Source organism: Oryctolagus cuniculus, chromosome 11, assembly GCF_051225735.1.
Source record: "Oryctolagus cuniculus isolate XC-2025 breed Fujian yellow rabbit chromosome 11, ASM5122573v1, whole genome shotgun sequence".
Lineage (NCBI taxonomy): Eukaryota > Metazoa > Chordata > Mammalia > Lagomorpha > Leporidae > Oryctolagus > Oryctolagus cuniculus.
This window is the reverse complement of record NC_142877.1, coordinates 116,353,113-116,368,892: the sequence shown is the minus strand read 5'-3', so window position 1 is coordinate 116,368,892 and position 15,780 is coordinate 116,353,113. Positions and strand designations below refer to the sequence as shown.

The 15,780-nt window shown below is 47.0% G+C and overlaps 1 protein-coding gene across 5 annotated transcripts in view; it reads right to left on the bottom strand.

The window, feature by feature from the left end:
- Positions 1-15,780, bottom strand: part of TNRC6B (trinucleotide repeat containing adaptor 6B) — a 289,241-nt gene that overhangs the window by 217,470 nt on the left and 55,991 nt on the right. Inside the window, exon 2 of one of the 5 annotated variants that reach the window (XM_089308955.1) lies at positions 1,570-1,679. The exons of the other annotated variants lie outside the window; for them this stretch is intronic. The gene's annotated coding sequence lies outside the window, so the exon portion shown is untranslated. The remainder of the gene's footprint in view (positions 1-1,569; positions 1,680-15,780) is intronic. 5 annotated transcript variants of the gene reach the window in all.

Here is a 15,780-nt window from a genome sequence, read left to right as displayed (position 1 = left end):
ATAAGCAATTAATCGAATGCAAAATTGCAATCTGATATGATCTAACATAAGATTCTTATTTTTTAATTAAAAATACTTTGCAGCAAAAATTCCCAATTCTCACTTTAAAACATTTCTCATTTGGTTATCAATGATTTATGCAATGTCAAAACAAGTATTTGTGTGTGTGAATGTTCAAAACAGCATTACTCATCATAGCCAAAAAGAGGAACCAAACCGAATGCCATCAACTGGTGAGTGGATAAACAAGCTGTGCTACCCACACCCCACAGAAAACTACCTGATGATAAAAAGGACTGAGCTACTGCTCCATGCTAGCACACAGAAACCCCCAAAACCGACACATGCAGAAGAAGAAGCCAGGCTTGAAAGACCACATACTGCACGATTCCATTGATGTGAAATTTTCAGAAAAGGTGATCCACAGACACAGAAAGTAAATGCGTGGTTGCCTGAGGTAAGGAGGGGGGACAGAAATTGAGCCCAAATGAGCAAAACGGGCCTCTCTGGGTTGATGAGAATGTTCTACATTTTGGTTGTGATGATGATCAAACAACTGTGCAAATCTACAAAAAATATTTTAAGTGTACACCTGAAATGGGTAAATTTTATAGTATGCAAATTACATCTTAATAAAGCTGCTTTTTTAAAGTGCAAATATCTGGCACTCTTTTACAGCTAGCTGTAATTCTCACATCTTTAAAGTCTCACCCACACATGTGAGATCAAGTCACATAAAAATAAAGCATAACCAAAGCTCAGCTTTTTTAAGTTCAAATACCTTAAAGACCTTCTATTTATTTTCCAGTCCGGGAGCAACAAAAAAAGATTTTGATAAACAGGCTTCCATTTTCATCTGTTTATTTCACCCCACTCACAAACACTCTGGCCTCATCTGCATTTGTAATGGCAAAAACAAATATTTGGCATAGTCCCCCAGTCTTTCAGTGCAAGAAGCAAGCAGAAGTAAAAGTAAATTCAGAGAGCACAGTGTAAAATGAGATAAAAGAATCATGACGGGGACAGCGCCATGGCTCACTTAATCCTCTGCCTGCGGCGCTGGCATCCCATATGGGCACCAGGTTCTAGTCCCGGCTGCTCCTCTTCCAGTCCAGCTCTCTGCTGTGGCCCAGGAAGGCAATGGAGGATGACCCAAGTACTTGGGCCCCTGCACCTGCATGGGAGACCAGGAGGAAGCACCTGGCTCCTGGCTTTGGATCGGCGTAGCTCTCGCTGTGGCGGCCATTTGTGGGGTGAACCAACGGAAGGAAGACCTTTCTCTCTGTCTCTCACTAACTCTTATCTGTCAAATAAATAAATTTTAAAAATTAAAAAAAAAAAAGAATCATGACAAACACACAACCAGCAGGATTTCTAAAGAGAGTTTATGGCAACCCTTCAAAATTAACAGTTCTTCTATACAAATGAATTACAGTACTTCAGATTACATTCCGCAAGTCCTAAAATGCTACCCAAATTAGTTTGCTGAACTGAAATTGGCAAATTGGATACTGTGTGACGTAGGTCACTGGCCGGGCCATCAAAGTGTTCGGTGATGCAGAGACACACCTGCAAGGTCGTCTGCTGGAGGCAACACCGGAGAAACCACACTGGCTGTGTCAGTCGTCAGTTGGATCTATTCAAATAGGTCTCATTTTAGACTTCTTGTGCTGCGGATTCTTGAAAAGGGGAAGAACAAGATGAAAGACGTATTTTCGAAGGAGCACATCTGGAGTCCACGTTTAGAAAATGCCTCCCTTGCTTCCTGTCCTTTGTCCTCCCATCTCAGGCTGCTTTTGAGACATCTTTCAGCGCTACTTCTTTCTCCTCATATCTGCTCTCACCACTACAGTCCTCATTTGGGTCAGGAGGACAGGAAAACTAGAAAAACAAAGCCAAGCAAGACACCACAAGAATGGCCTCGGTGCAGAGGGCCTGGCCTGAGCAGGAACACCACCATCTGGATCCCAACAGAAACACAAACCTGACGTCAGACCACACTCCACACCTCCCCAACCAGGAACCAGGCAATCCTGATACAGGAAGTAGTTTGAGAATCAGTGGTTTAGGGAACAGCAGAAGACAAAGGAATGGACCAAAACAAGGAGAGGATTTAGGGACTTGCTGAGGATTTCTACCACAACGTCCCTCCAAACTCTAACCCAACTTAGCCAAGAAGCACTTTTCTCCAAACCTGACCTCCAGATGTTAGTCCGTTCTGGTTATCACAACCCTGCACACTGCCTAGGCTCACCCTCCCTTCCCCCAGGCTCCGGCCAACACAGGTGTGATGCTCATTTTGTTGCTCACATGCCTAGAGTGGAAGGTAGTCAGGGCAGGAGCCTGACTATCAATCAGTTAAAAGAGTGCTTCAAGTCAGTGTAGGAAACATGAATTATTCAAAAAAAGGCTTTGGAGTAATTGGTGAATCACTATGGGAGGTATATTCCTTATTACATACATCTTTTTTCTTTTAAGATTTATTTATTTGAAAGTCAAAGTTACAGAGAGAGAGAGAGGTCTTCCATCCAATGGTTCACTCCCCAGATGGCCACAATGGCCACAGTTGCACCAATCTGAAGCCAGGATCCAGGAGCTTATTCCAGGTCTCCAACATGGGTGCAGGGGCCCAAGGACTTGGGCCATCTTCTACTGCTTTCCCAGGCCACAGCAGAGAGCTGGATCAGAAGTGAAGCAGCTGGGTCTTGAACTGGCGCCCATATGGGATGCCGGCGTTTCAGGCCAGGGCTGTGCCACAGTACCGGCCCCCATCTTTTTTTTTTTTTTAAGATTTTATTTATTTGAAAGGCAGAGTTAAAGAAAAAGAGAGAGAGATCAATCAATTGATCTTCCGATCCCTGGTTCACTCCACAAATGGCTGAAAAGGCCAGGGCTGGGCCAGGCGGAAGCCAGGAGCCAGGACCTTCATTCAGGCCTCCCATGTGGGTGCAGGGGCCCCAGCACTTGGTTTATTCTCCACTGCTTTCCCAGGCAAGGAGCTGGATAAGAAGTGGAGCAGCCAGGACTGGAACCAGTATCCATATAGGATGCTGGCACTGCAGGCGGTAATATATCTTAACTCCATACACCAAAGTAAAATGCCATGCAAACCAAATACTGAAATTAAAAAAGAGGAATACTGAAGGCAGCAGAAGAAATTAGGGCAAAATATTTTCTTTATAATTTATTTATTTTTATTGAGAGAGAGTGAGAGAGAGAAAGAGATCTTCCGTCTAATGATCACTCCATAAATGCCTGCAACAGACAGGGCTGGGCTAGACTGAAGTCAGGAATATGGAATTCCATCTGGGTCTCTCATGTGGGTGTCAGGGACCCATCTGCTGCCCCCTGGGGTATGTGTCAGCAGGAAGCTAGATCAGAAGCATGGTGGGGACCTGAATCCATGCACTCTGTATGGGATGCGGGCGTCTTAACCGCTGAGTCAAGTGCCTGTCCCTCTGCTCTTCTTAAACTATTATTTGAGCAGTAGAGAGACAGACAGCAAGAGAGCAATGTGCACAGAGTTGAGTTCCCATCCACTGGTTCACTTCCCAAATGTCTGTGCTAGCTGGGACTGGGAGCTTGAAACCCAATCTAGGAGTCCCACGCGGATGGCAGGCAACATCACTTCAGCCATCACCACTGCCTCCAGGAAGCAACTGAGCAGACTGGGAGCAGAGCCAGGAACCGAACCCAAGCACTTTGACATGGATGTGGGTGCCTTAACCACTAGGTCAAATGCCTGCCTATTTTCATTATCTTGAACTAGGAAAGGCCCTCCTAAAAGCACATTTTTCACACTGGAGGAATAAAAGAAGTTACTAATAAACTTAACTACGTAAAAATCTAAACCTTTTTAATAACTCTAAGAGTTTTATGATCTTTGGATCACCTACAAAACTGGCAGATTGATAAGACTGACAATGCCAAGGTGCGGAGACAGAGGCACTATCATATACTAATGACAGCATATAAACTGCCCTTCAGGCCACACAATGTGAGAACATCTGCCAAAACTTAAACCACCCACTTCTTTAAAACAGTAATTCCACTTCTAAGAATGCATTCTATCTGCAATTTGTATTCTGAACTGAAAACAACCTTAATGTCAGCCACTAGGGGTCTAGTAATAGAAATAATAGAATACTACACAGCCATGAAAGAGGAGGAGGCAGATATAACACAGAGGGACCTGCACTGTAGCGGGTAAAGCTGCCACCTGACATGCCAGCATCCCATATGGACATCAGTTCAAGTCCCAGCTGCTCCACTTCTGATCCAGCTCCCTGCTAATGTGCCTGGGAAAGCAGCAGAGGATGGTACAAGTGCTTGGGCCCCTGCACTGATGTAAGAGACCCAGAAAGATGCTCCTGGCTCCTGGCTTCACCTGGCCTAGCCTTTGGGGTTGTGGCCAATTGAGGAGTGAACTACAAGATGGAAGATCTCTCTCTCTCTCTCTCTCTCTCTCTGTAAATCTTTCAAATAAATAAAATAAATCTTAAAAAGAAAAAAGTACACAGAAGACGTTCACCACCTCTCCTTAGATTAACATAAATAAAATAAAAGTGAAATCAGGAAACAGTGTGTGTGTCATATATACACACATATACTGTATTTGTATGTATGAGTACAAAGTATTCAATGTATAATAGAACACACACACACATAAGAAAGGACAGGAGGGAAGTCTGGCAAAACAGAATAGTCTTTACAGTGAGGTACAGGGGGATGGTGTTGTGGGCAGGTAAGGCCGCCACCTGGGATATCTACATCCCATATAGGCAATGGTTCATGTCCTAGCTGCTCCACTTCTGATCCAGCTCCCTGCTGGAGACCTGGAAGAAGCTCCTGGCTTCAGCCTGTCCCAGCCCTGGCTGATGAGGCCATTTGGGCAGTGAACCAGCAGCTCAAAGACCTCTCTGTCTCTCCCTCTCTCTGTCTCTCTGTCTCTCTCTCTGTACATCTGCCTTTCATATAAATAAAATAGATCTTCAAAAAAATAAAAACAGGTATAATGTCAGGTATGGTACAGTGGATTAAACTGCTGCTTGGGATGTCTAAATTGAGTCCTGGCTACTGCATTTCAAATTCAGCTTCCTACTAAAGTGTGCCCTGGGAGATGGCAGACAAGGGACCCTATCAACTGGACTGAGTTCCAGGCTCTTAGTGTCAAGGTGGCCCAGCACTGACTGTTGCAGGCATCTGCGGAGCGACCCAGAAGATCTCTTTCAAATAAAATGAAAATAAAATAAATGTTAAAAATATAATCCATAAAAACCTAAGCCGGCGCCGTGGCTCAATAGGCTAATCCTCCACCTTGCGGCGCCGGCACACCGGGTTCTAGTCCCGGTTGGGGCGCCGGATTCTGTCCCGGTTGCCCCTCTTCCAGGCCAGCTCTCTGCTGTGGCCAGGGAGTGCAGTGGAGGATGGCCCAGGTGCTTGGGCCCTGCACCCCATGGGAGACCAGGAAAAGCACCTGGATCCTGGCTCCTGCCATCGGATCAGTGCGGTGCGCCGGCTGCAGCGGCGGCCATTGGAGGGTGAACCAACGGCAAAGGAAGACCTTTCTCTCTCTGTCTCTCTCTCTCACTGTCCACTCTGCCTGTCAAAAAAAATAAAAAAAAAATAAAAAAAAAATATATAATCCATAAAAACCTAAGGGAAAAGGAACAAATAATCAAAGGAAAAGCCCACAATGTCCCAGAAAATACAGCCCAATCTCCCCTTCAAGGAGGAAGGATGGCCCAGCTGTTCCACCTGATATACCCACCAACATGACTCTCTGATGGACAGGGCAGGTTAGGAAGAGGTCCTGTCCACCTCCTCCACTGCGTCCCTTCTGATGCTGCTGCTTGTAGCTCCTAATGGTCACCCCCAACAACCTTTTCTGCCACTATAAAAGATTTTATCGTAATGGAACACATTGGCACTATATTCCTACTTGCTCTTTTCAAAACAATGTTGACAAAGCTGCTCAAACAGATTAATAGATTTCTTCTCTACTAACTGTTTTTATGGGAAAATAAGTTCACATGCCAACGTGCAGGCAGATCAACACAACCTCACTGCTAAAAACCAAAATCTGACATTATACCTTCTGGCTAAAAAATGTTAACAGGCCTTTGTTTTCTTAGCAATTTGTTAGCAAATATCTGTGATGTGGATATGAAAGTCACAATTGCTCAGGAGCAAGGGAAGGAGGCGAAGACTTCCTACGAGAGACAAGAGGCAGAGCCAGTTCTGTGATTTCTCTGGCTGGGTAAAGTGGGTGGCACATGAGTACTTGGACATCATCCTGATCAATTCTCACTGCTCATCTTTTTTTTTTTTTTTTTAAGATTTATTTGAAAGGCAGAGTTACACAGAGAGGGAGAGACAGATTTTTCATCTGCTGTTTCACTCCCCAAATGGCTGCAAAGGCCAGGGCCGGAGCAGGCCAAAGCCAGGTCTCCCATGTGCATGGCAAGGACCCAAGTATTGGGCCACCATCTGCTACCCTCCCAGGTACATCGGTAAGGAGTCAGACCAGAAGTGTAGCAGCCAGGATTTGAACCGGTGCTCATATGGGATGCCAGCGTTGCAGTTGGCAGCCCAACCTGCTGTGCCACAACACCAACCCCCCACCCCCATCCTTTAAGCCCAAACCCACCCAAATTATTGTGGTACAGTGGTATTATACCATCTGCATGCTAGTGCAAGTCTGACCAGGTGTTCAATTAATAAAAACACAACTGGGCAGGGCATTCAGATGCTTCCAGAAAGGGCACAGCTCTGCTGCGGGAGCAGACCCTCTGCTCTGATCACCAGGGTTTCCCAGCACTCACTGGGTAACGTTTGGCCTTTGCTCTAAGCCAGCCCTTCTGGCCGATCACTGACTTCACACACACCCCCCTTCCCCCCACCAAAGAACTGGCTGGTTCGGGGTCAGCGTTGTGGCGCAGCAGGTCAAGCCGCTGCCTTGCAACACCAGCATTCATGTGGTATCCTGGCTCCTCTACTTCCGATTCAGCTCCCTGCTAATGGCCTGGGAAAAGCAGCAAAAGATGGCCCACGTGTTTGGGCCCCTGCTACCCACAAGGGAGATGTGGAAGCCATCTGGGGAGTGAAGCAGCAGACGGAAATTCTTTCTCTCCCCCTCTCTCTTGGTAACTCTGACTTTCAAATAAACCTTTGTTATTTGAAAGTCAGAGGGGGCCGTTTTGAGTCCTGGCTGCTCCACTTCTGATCCAGCTCTCTGCTATGACCTGGGAGAGCAGTGGAAGATGGCCCAAGTCCTTGGGCCCTTGCACCAATGTGGGAGACCCAGGAGAAGCTCCTGGCTCCTGGCTTTGGATTGGTGCAGCTCCAGCCATTATGGCCAATGGGGGAGGGAACCAGCAGATGGAAGACCTCTCTCTCTGTGTAACTCTTTCAAATAAATAAATAAATTAAAAAAAAAAAAAGAAAGTCAGAGTTACCTAGAAAGAAAGAGAGATACAGAGAGAAAAGAGATCTTCCACTCAAAGGTTCATGTCCCAGATGGCGGCAACAAGATGAGCAGCAGGGCTGGGCCAGACCAAAGCCAGAAGCCAGGAGTTTCATCCAGGTCTCCAAAGTGGGTGCAGGGGTCCAAGCATTTGGGTCACCTTCTGCTGTTTTTCCCAGGCCATTAGCAGAGAGCTGGATCAGAAGTGTAACAGGGGGGCCACCACCTGCAGTGCTAGCATCCATATGGGTACCAGTTCGAGACCCAGCTGCTCCACTTCTGATCCAGTTCTCTGCTGTGGCCTGGGAAAGCAGTGGAAGATGGCCCAGGTCTTTGGGCCACTGCACCCGCATGGGAGACCCGGAAGAAGCTCCTGGTTCCTGGCTTCAGATTGGCCCATCTAGGGCCGTTATGGCCAACTGGGGAGTGAACAAATGGATGGAAGACCTCTCCTCCTCCTCCTCTCTCTCTCTCTCTCTCTCTGCCTCTCCTTCTCTCTTTCTGTAGCTTTCAAATAAATACATAAATATTAACAACAACAACAAAAAAGCATAACAGGAGAGGCACCAAGATGGCAGAATAGGGAGGGAGCTTACTGCTCTAGTCTACGGGAAGGTAAAAAAAAAAGGGGGGGGGAGTGCAACCTCAGGGCAGAGTTAGGGAGAAAAACTCCACCCAAATTAGAGGGACACTGTGGATCTATGTGGAGAATGTGGACACGCACAATTCAAGACTCCAGCAGCCGAGTGCCTCGGCACCAGCTGTGAAACGTGAGGTGAGACCAGACTGCAGCAGCCCACGCCACTGGCCATAAAGCTGCAGGAAGAGCTGGCACGAGCCTGGCTTGGAGCCCTGTGGGGGAAGTGTACCTGCCAACCTAGAGGGAAAAGGGGGGCATACTTCTCTCTCCCCAACCACCAGCACCAGTGTCCTGTAACGAGCCGAGAGCTGGCAGGGGCCATTTTAGAAATACGTTAGCAGTTGTACCAGCTCATGTCCGCATGTCCAGCAACCAGCTGAGGGGAGACACCTGAGTCTGGCTGGAAGCACTGACAGGAGGTTGGGTGCTTGTGAAGGTGGGAGCCTTGTGTGCTGGGACTGTGAAAACACTGTGGTTGAGTGGGAGGGTGCAGGGTGTGGCTGGGTCTTTGGGCAGCCACAGTGGGTGGCTCCATATGCTCAGGACTCCCTGACTCCCTGGTGAGGGTCACTGCTGCAGGATCTGTGCTCACACTGAGGACTGCATGGATCCTTTGTGTGGTTCTTATGGCAGGGCAGATGGATACTGCACCCACTGGGGCTAGCACCCAGGAGAGGAGGTGAGCCTGAGACTGCACCAGCAGAGCTGAATAAACCTCCCCTCTGATTAAAAAAAAGAGAGAGAGGTTTACCACACCCAATTTGGGAGTCACCTTGGACACTCCCCTTACCATGGAGCACTGAACAGAGCCCCCTGGCCACACCTCACTGAAAGAGCAGACACTCCACTAATTCACAGCGGCACAGTCCAAAGACAAAAGCCATGGGGGGGGGGGGCAAGTATCTCCACAAGTGCCTAAAAATAAATGCAGCAGCCGGCGCCGCAGCTCAATAGGCTAATCCTCTGCCTGCAGCGCTGACACACCAGGTTCTAGTCCCAGTCAGGGCGCCAGATTCTGTCCCGGTTGCCCCTCTTCCAGGCCAGCTCTCTGCTCTGGCCCGGAAGTGCAGTGGAGGATGGCCCAAGTGCTTGGGCCCTGCACCTGCATGGGAGACCAGGAGAAGCACCTGGCTCCTGGCTGTGGACCTGCGCGGTGCGCCGGCCACAGCAGCCACTAGGGGCTGAACCAATGGAAAAGGAAGATTTTTCTATCTCTCACTGTCCACTCTGTCAAAAAAAAAAAAAAAAAAAAAAGATTTATTTATTTATATACTTGAAAGTCAGAATTACACAGAGAGAGAAGAGGGAGAGGAAGAGAGAGGTCTTCCATCCAATGGTTCACTCCCCAACTGGCCACAACAGTCGGAGCGGTGCAAATCCAAAGGCAGGAGCCAGGAGCTTCTTCTGGGTCTCCCATGCCGGTGCAGGAGCCCAAGCACTTGGGCCATCTTCTACTGCTTTCCTAGGCCACAGCAGAGAGCTGGATCGGAAGAGGAGCAGCTGGGACTAGAACCAGCGCCCATGAGATGCCTGCGCTTCAGGCCAGGGCGTTAACCCGCTGAGCCACAGCACTGGCCCCTATTCCAAGTCTTAAGAGAAAAAACTGTCAACCCAGAATACTGTACACAGCAAAGCTCTCATTTATGAATGAAGGTGAAATAAAGACTTTCCATAACAAACAGAAATTGAAAGAATTTGTCACTACTCGTCCAGCCTTACAAAAGACACTTCAGGATGTGCTACACACAGAAACACAGAAACACAGTCATCACTATGAAAGAAGGTGAAGGCAGAAAATCTCCAAGTAAAAGTACAAAGGAAATCCAAAGTAAACGATATGAATATTTATGTAAAAATGGCAGGGCCAAGTCATTACTTACCAATAGTCACCTTGAATCTAAAAGGCTTCAATTCTCCAGTTAAAAAATACAGACTTTCTCTCTCTGTCTCTAACTCTCTTTCTGTAGCTCTGCCTTTCAAATAAACAACAAAATTAGATACAGACTAGATGAATGAAAAAAAAAAACATCTATTTGCTGCCTAGAAGAAACACATCTCACCAACAAAGATACACACAGACTGAAAGGATGGAAAAAGAGATTCCATGCTAACAGAAACCAAGAGAGCTGGTGTAGCGATCCTAACATCAGACCAAATAGATGTTAACATAAAAACTGTTAAAAGAGATAAAGGGCCGGCGCCGAGGTTCACTAGGCTAATCCTCCGCCTTGCGGCGCCGGCACACCGGGTTCTAGTCCCGGTCGGGGCACCGGATTCTGTCCCAGTTGCCCCTCTTCCAGGCCAGCTCTCTGCTGTGGCCCGGGAGTGCAATGGAGGATGGCCCAAGTCCTTGGGCCCTGCACCCCATGGGAGACCAGGAGAAGCACCTGGCTCCTGCCTTCGGATGAGTGCGGTGTGCCGGCCGCGGCGGCCATTGGAGGGTGAACCAATGGCAAAAGGAAGACCTTTCTCTCTGTCTCTCTCTCTCACTGTCCACTCTGCCTGTCAAAAAATAAAAATAAATAAAAATTTAAAAAAAGAGATAAAGAAGGGCACTATGTAATGATTAAGGGATCAATTCAACAGGAAGATGTGACTAAAATAAATGTGTATGTACCTAATTACAGGGCACCTGGCTATTTAAAAGAAATGTTGATGGATCTAAAGGGAGACATAGACTCCCATACAATAGTAATGGGGGGGCCGGCGCCGCGGCTCACTAGGCTAATCCCCCGCCTTGCGGTGCTGGCACACCGGGTTCTAGTCCCGGTCGGGGCGCCAGATTCTGTCCCGGTTGCCCCTCTTCCAGGCCAGCCCTCTGCTGTGGCCAGGGAGTGCAGTGGAGGATGGCCCAGGTGCTTGGGCCCTGCACCCCATGGGAGACCAGGAAAAGCACCTGGCTCCTGGCTCCTGCCATTGGATCAGCGCGGTGCGCCGGCCGCAGCGCGCCGGCCGCGGCGGCCATTGGAGGGTGAACCAACGGCAAAGGAAGACCTTTCTCTCTCTCTCTCTCTCTCACTGTCCACTCTGCCTGTCAAAAAATAAAATAAATAAATAAATAAATAAATAAATAAAAAATAGTAATGGGGGACTTCAATAACTCACTTTCAGCAATGGACAGATCAACCAGACAGAAAATCAGCAAGGAAACAAGAGTTAATCAACACTATAAACGAAATGGACCCAACAGATATCTACAGAACTTTTCACCCTACAATTGCAGAATACATATCCTCCCCAATGCATGGAACTTTTTCTAGGACAGACCACAGGCCAGGCCATAAAGCAAGCCTCAGAAAATTCGAAGGGATCGAAATCATACCACCCATCTTCTCTGACCACAATGGAATGAAGCTGGAGATCAACAACTCAAGAATCTCTAGAACATATGCAAACACATGGAGACTGAACAGCATGCTCTTGAATGAACAGGGATCATAGAAGAAACCAAAATAAAAGTCAGTTTTTTATACTATTTGTTGAAATCTTTATTTAGTATATAGTTAATCTTCTGTATATAAAGTTAATTGAAAATAGATCTTAGTAAAAAATAAGAATGGGAATAGGAGAGGGAGGAGGAGGAAGGGTGGGAGGGTGGGTGCAGTGGGAAGTGGGAAGAATCACTATCACTATGGTTTTTTTTTGTTTTGTTTTGTTTTGTTTTTGTTTTTTGACAGGCAGAGTGGACAGTGAGAGAGAGAGACAGAGAGAAAGGTCTTCCTTTGCCGTCGGTTCACCCTCCAATGGCCACCGTGGCCGGCACACCGCGCTGATGCTAAGGCAGGAGCCAGGTGCTTCTCCTGGTCTCCCATGGGGTGCAGGGCCCAAGCACTTGGGCCATCCTCCACTGCACTCCCTGGCCACAGCAGAGAGCTGGCCTGGAAGAGGGGCAACCGGGACAGAATCCGGTGCCCCGACCGGGACTAGAACCCGGTGTGCCAGCGCCGCTAGGCGGAGGATTAGCCTAGTGAGCCGCGGCGCTGGCCCTACCACTATGTTCTTAAAGTTGTATTTATGAAATGCATAAAGTTTATATACCCTAAATAAATGGTTTCTAGGGAGAAAAAAAAAAAAAGAAGTGGAACAGCTAGGACTAGAACTACTGCCCATATGGGATGCCAGCATGTCAGACAGCAGCTTAACCTGCTGCACCACAGTGTCAGCCCCAATAAAATAAAATAAAATAAAATAAAATAAAATAAAAAAGAACTAGCTGGTTCATTATTCTCCTGTTGCTAATGATCTGGAGTCTGAAGTCCCCTAACATTCTGCCAGCGATCCTGGCATGCATGCATCAACTGACCATTTAATACACACATTGATGCATTCACTATGACAGTGTTTTCTGAAGCTGGCATCACAGTGATTATATGAGGGTACTTCAGAAAGCTCATGGAAAGTGGAATTAAAACGTAAGTCGGATACAATCAAACCTCAGTAAGATACAACTACTTGGTGCTGAGAATGACAGGAATGCAGAGGAGCTGCACTGTTTGGAAAACCAAAGCTGGAGTCATCAACCAGCTGCCTGGTGATGTGATGATGGGGACAGGCACTGCAACTGTCAATCCCAACTGCCTTGAGCAGAAGAGTTCTGAAATACTTATCATTAAAAAAAAAAAAAAAAAAGATTTATTTATTTAGTTGAAAGTCAGAGTTACACACAGAGAGAGATAGGTCTTCCAACTGCTGGTTCACTCCCCAATTGGCCGCCATGGCCGGATCTACAACCATCCGAACCTAGGAGCCAGGAGCTTCTTTCGGGTCTCCTATGCGGGTGCAGGGGCCCAAGCACTTGGGCCATCTTCTACTGCTTTCCCAGGGCACAGCAGAGAGCTGGATGGGAAGTGGAGCAGCTGGGACTTGAACCGGTGCCCTTAAGGGATGCTGGCACTGCAGGTGGCAGCTTTACCCACTATGCCACAGCGCTGGCCCCCTGTCATTTTGTCCCTATTGAAAGGTGTCTTCTACTCATCTTTGTACTCACAGTGCCTGGGAAGGAGTTTGCTGAATTAATGGAGCAATGCACCGGGAAACACACACCACATACACTGCAAAGGGTCTAGACTTGGCTACAGTCCCCCTGCGCTCAGCTACAAAGTGGCATTTCCCAACCTTTCTCATTAGCAGAGGTGGCTCTGGCCAGTGACGTGCATACTGCTAGATAACGCACACTTTTGTTGTCTCACCTGTAAGGGGGAGGGTATTGAAAGGGAAGCAGAGACATTACCTTGCCCCCATCAAGAGAGACATGACTAAAGATGGACCAGATGAACCCAAGTCACTAACAACACTGTGCAGCGACTACACCTGCCTTGAACTACGTATCTCTCAATTTTCTGTTGTGTTAAAAAAAAAAAAAAGCTTCATTTAGGCAGGGGTTGTGGTGCAGTGGGTTAATTGCTGCTTGGACACCTGTATCCCATACAGGCATATGGTTTGAGTCCTCGGACTCTGTGCTTCTAATCTCACTTCCTCTGCTAATGTGCCCAGGAGTCAGAGGAGGATGGCCCAAGGACTTGGGTTCCTGCCACCCACTTGGGAGATCCACACACAGTTTCTGAATCCTGGCTTCTGTCTGGCCCAGCCCCAGCTGCTGTGTTTGGAGAGTGAAACAGTGGATGCAAAATCAATATCAATCTCTCTCTCTCTCTCTCTCTCTCTCTCTCTCTCTCTACCTTTCAAATACATAAATAAATCTTTACTCTTTTTTAAAAATCTGGCTAAATCAATGTTAGATTTTTCCATCACATGTAGGTTAATGTACTCCTAATTGACTAAAAGCACATAGAGGCACAGAGAAGATTTATGAGGCTACTGTAATAACCCACAAAACAAAAGATTGTTCCTAATAACCGAGTGATAGTTACCTTCTTTGCAGCAGTCTGTACGTCTAACAATTCCTAGAGCGTGTATCACTAACTGACAGCACCCTAGCCAGCAGCTCAAGAATGATCTGAGATCACAGTGTCTGGAAGTGTCGATGCTTACACGCCCCGACACACACTGCAGTATCACCAGCAGTAAGACCAACTAACTGGAATTACCAAAAATCTCATCTACACAGAAGCGGTAATCCACTGTGGAGGAGAAAACTGAAGACATTCTAAGAAGCACCTGCAAAAGAATGATACGGTTCCAGCTACATGTTAAAGTTGAGTTTCATCAAACATGTTCCACATCACCAGTTAGTGAAAATGCAATGCTAAGGAACACTTTCTGGTTAGGTAACAGCCTCTGAGTAATTTTAATCCAACTCGGCCGGCGCCGCGGCTCACTAGGCTAATCCTCCGCCTTGCGGCGCCGGCACACGGGGTTCTAGTCCCAGTCGGGGCGCCGGATTCTGTCCCGGTTGCCCCTCTTCCAGGCCAGCTCTCTGCTGTGGCCAGGGAAGGCAGTGGAGGATCGCCCAAGTGCTTGGGCCCTGCACCCCATGGGAGACCAGGAGAAGTACCTGGCTCCTGCCATTGGATCAGCGCGGTGCGCCGGCCGCAGCGCGCCGGCCGCGGCGGCCATTGGAGGGTGAACCAATGGCAAAAGGAAGACCTTTCTCTCTGTCTCTCCCTCTCTCACTGTCCACTCTGCCTGTCAAAAAATAAAAAAATAAAATAAAATAAATTAAAAAAAATTTTAATCCAACTCAAAGGCAGCTCAGTTGTAGCTGACATTCACTTCAGAAGACATGGGAACAAAAATGACTTTTTTTGATTCATGATCTGAGACAGAGATCTCTTATCTGCTTGTTCACTCTCCAAACGCCTGCAGTGGCCAGGACTGGGCTAGGCTGGGCCAAAGCTAGGAGCTGAGAATTTACTCCTGGTTTCCCAGTAAGTGGCAGAAACCTAATTACTTGGGCCATCACTTTTGTCTTCCAGATTCCATGTTAGCAGAAAGGTGGAGTTGGGAATGAAATCCAAGCAAGTCCAACCTGCAGCTTGACCTCTGAGCCAAACACTGCCCCCACATGGCTGTTTTTCAATCTTTGACATTTTATATACTAAACTGTGCAGTCATGGGTATTTTACACTTAATTCATTTTTTTTTAAGATTTATTTATTTTAAAGGCAGAGTGACACATAGAGACAGGGAGAAACAAAGAAAGAAAGAGCTTCCATCTGCCAGTTCATTCTCCAAATGGTCCCAATGGCTGGCTAGACAGGTCAAAGCCAGGAATCCAGAATGCCAGCTGGGCTTCCCATACAGGTGGCAGGGACTCAAGTACCTGGGCCCCCTTCTGGTATTTTCCCTGGCACATTAGCAGAGGGGTGGATGCATAACAAAGCAGAAGAAACTGGAATTGGTGCTCTATACGGGATGCCAGCTGCAGCCACAACAATGGTCCCTGCACATTTAATTCTCAGCTTCATACACTATCATAAATTCTCCTTCAAACTGTTTTTGTTACTGTTTCTCATATATAAGTATTCCATGTATTTTCTTCTGGACTTGATAAGTATTGCCATTAAAATCACTGTGTTTTACAAATTTTGAGATGCAAAAAAATTTTTTTTAAATTTTTCATGTTAATATCCCTGAAATCCAGACAGGTTTTATAATTAATGCCATCTTGTATCTTACAATTATTTAACAGCATTCTTTCTTTCTTAGCACAGCATAAACAGTATGTCATGAGACAGCATCTTAAATCCAATAAAATACAGCAATACAAGCTGAG